We start from the raw sequence: 3497 nt of genomic DNA on the forward strand, positions 1-3497 counted from the left end.
GGCGGAGGGGGCGGGCAGGGCCGCGCCGGGGGCGGGCGGGGAGGGGGTGGGGACGCGGGAGGGGAGCCGCGCCGCCGAGCCGCCGCCCTGCACCGCCCGCCGGGTCCCAGCCGCCGGCCGTCGGGCGCAGACGCTCCCCCTGGCGGGACTGGCGGGGGTCGCTGGGAGGGCCACCGGTACCCTTCTCCTCGCTCTGCATCCGCGTGGCATGGGGCGCCCGCCCACCTGCGCGCGGGAGGGGGTTTCCTGGATTGTCGAGGAGGGCCGGAGCCCCTCGGCCCCTTTCCTCTGGCTAAGTCTCCGCAGACAGTAGGCTCCCCTAGTTATTACTCCGGACTCGTGGGGACCGCTTTCCCGACTCCTAGAGGGAAGATGGGCTTGCTTGGGTAAGGCAGATAATGTGGCTTGTTACTAGTACAGCGTGAATTTAAATATGGCTGGAGACACCACCTTGCCAGTATTTTCTAACCTTTTCATTTTTCCGCTTCGGATGGGAATCTAGCTAGACGCCCCTGGGAGTTGTCACTTGCATCTTTGATTAAGTTTCCGCTTTCTCCACCCCACCCCCTACACGCGCTGCTCTTTTTTGAGCCAGAAAGCTGCTATCGAGCACCTCGACAGCTCCTGTGGCGCTGTCGGTCTTTCCTCCTGCTGAATACCCTCCTGAAATGTCCTCCCCACAACCAGCTCCGTTGCGAGGAGCGGGTTGGGGTAAAGGGTGAATGGATGTGTGTTCGAGAAGCAGGACATTATTCAGACATTGGCTGTACAGGAGTTAGTATTTTAGATCATCAGTAAAATGTAGACTTTGAACTGAAAACAAGGCTTACAGTTGCAAATCAATCGACAAATATTTATTGTACTTTCAGTGAGTAAAAGTCTATAGAAATGGGTTCATGGCATATCACAGGGGGACTAGAGAAAGTATGCTTATTTGCAGTAGGATATTAAGTGTGTTACCCAATTATATTCCTGCATCATGGGCAAAATTAAATGGGCAAACAAACCAGTTTATGTGATCTCAGTTTTGCAGTGTCATAGCATTTGGACAGGTATCAATGGGCAAAGAGTTGGCCTCTTCATGAAAATAATGTTTAAAAAAAAAAAGGAAAAAACAAAATGTTATTTTTCCTTTGCAATGAAAGTTACTCAACTGTTCTGGTTTTTATACACTTTATGAAATCAAGGTAATGTGCATTAAGCACAGCTTTGTTCCAAGCAAGGTACTGCAGAGGAGGAAAAAAAGCCTTTGAGCTTAGAATTACATCAGTTAATCAGAAGACATTAGCAACTAATCTTGGATAAGTCAGTTCCTACTGTAGTATTGACTGCAGTATAGTTTGAAGAGCCAAAAAGTTAAGAAATCTTTCATTACTGACATACTGGGAGGCAAGCATAGGTCATTGTTGTAATGTTTCCTATCTTGTTTCTTCACCTTTATCTGTTTGAATTTTGAGTTTCTGCAGCTCTGGCTTTTGTGACCGCTACAAAACAGAAATAGCTCTCTGGATTCTCTTAGGAAAAAACTAAAACCAAAAAAAAGCCCCTTTAATCCACCCCCAATAAATTACTTTAAATTTGAGTCTTGTCTAGAAGTTAGCCCAGCAAGGTTCTGTGATTTCTTTTAATCTGAAAGGAAAAAAATTGCAAGGTACCTCAGCTCTGTACCAGGCCAGTTAAGCCACAGAGCATCCAGCAAGGGAGCAGTCTGAAGCTGCATTTTGCAAACCTGTTACCAGTGTCTTCATAAAACTATCAGTTCAATTTTTAGCAGAAACATCAGTTCATTTCTGCCATGGTGTTATTCTAGATGATAATTCTATTTAATACATATTCATTAAATGCCATAAGTCACTTAAAGTATTGTTAGGTAAATACAACTGATAATCGTAGATCAAAGAATTGAATAGGAACTTAGAACTCATCCACTCTTCCACAGTCTTTTTAAGCAGCTTTTTTCTTGCCTTTTTTTTCCCCCTTATCTGAGTTAAAAACCAAATTAAGTCAGTAGTTTCTAAGAAAGCAAATAATAAACTTCCTTTATTCCTTTGGTTTTTCTGTTTCCTTTAGTCCTTTTTAAAAGTTTTTGTCACATTTCCTTCCATCTACACACTGGGTAGACAGACACAAATGAAAACTCATGGTCCCTACTCTGGAGTAACTCATAGTCTAGGAGGGCAGTTCTCTGTATCCTCCCAACCTCACAATAAATAATATTCACAAGCTCATCTTTCTTCCAGGGTGGAAGTGAAGATAAGGTAAACTGGGACTTATGCCCAGCTTCCAGATCCATCAGTTGTACCCCTATCTCAACAAAGTATATTGGAATATATGTGGGCAGGAGTGACTTTGTAGAAGAAACCTAGAATACAGCCTAGTTTAAGAAGGGGGGGGGAGTAAATTGTTTTCAAACTTCAGTTCTTCTATTAATGCAAATAAGTTACAGTACATTTCGGCACTGATGAAGATGAACTGTGGTGAAGAACTGGGGTGGAGAATCTTGGGTCTCATGGGAAAACTCACTAGTTAGTTGTCAGATGCTTCCTCTTTAGTCCTTCAGATTCTAAGGGAGCTGTGTATCCTCCTAGTCTTTTCTGCTTAAGGCCATTACAGTGTTCAGTTCAGTCGTTCAGTTGTGTCCGACTCTTTGCCACCCCATTGACTGCAAAATGCCAGGCTTCCCTGTCCGTCACCAACTCCTAGAGTCTACTCAAAGTCATGTCCATCGCGCTGGTGATGCCATCCAACCATCTCATCCTCTGTCGTCACCTTCTCCTCCCACCTTCAATCTTTACCAGCATCAGGGTCTTTTCAAATGAGTTGGTTCTTAACATAAGGTGGCCAAAGTATTGGAGTTTCAGCTTCAACATCAGTCCTTCCAATGAACACCCAGGACTGATTTCCTTTAGGATGGACTGGTTGGATCTCCTTGCAGTCCAAGGAACTCTCAAGAGTCTTCTCCAACACCACAGTTCAAAAGCATCAGTTCTTCGGTGCTCAGCTTTCTTTACAGTCAAACACTCACATCCATACATGACTACTGGAAAAACCATAGCTTTGACTAGACAGACTTTTATTGGAAAATTGATGTCTCTGCTTTTTAATATGCTGTCTAGGTTTGTCATAGCTTTTCTTCCAAGGAGCAAGCATCTTTTAATTTCTTGATTACAGTCACCATCTGCAGTGATTTTGGAGCCCCCCAAAATAAAGTCAGTCACTGTTTCCATTGTTTACCCATCTATTTGCCATGAAGTGATGGGACCGAATGCCATGATCTTAGTTTTCTGAATGTTGAGTTTTAAGCCAGCTTCTTCACTCTGCTCTTTCCCTTTCATCAAGAGGCTTTTTAGTTCTTCACTTTCTGCCATAAGGCTGGTGTCATCTCCATATCTGAGGTTATTGATATTTCTCCTGGAAATCTTGATTCCAGCTTGTGCTTCATCCAGCCTGGCATTTAGCATGATGTACTCTGCATATGAGTTAAATAACCAGGGTGA

This window comes from Odocoileus virginianus, chromosome 14, assembly GCF_023699985.2.
Source record: "Odocoileus virginianus isolate 20LAN1187 ecotype Illinois chromosome 14, Ovbor_1.2, whole genome shotgun sequence".
Lineage (NCBI taxonomy): Eukaryota > Metazoa > Chordata > Mammalia > Artiodactyla > Cervidae > Odocoileus > Odocoileus virginianus.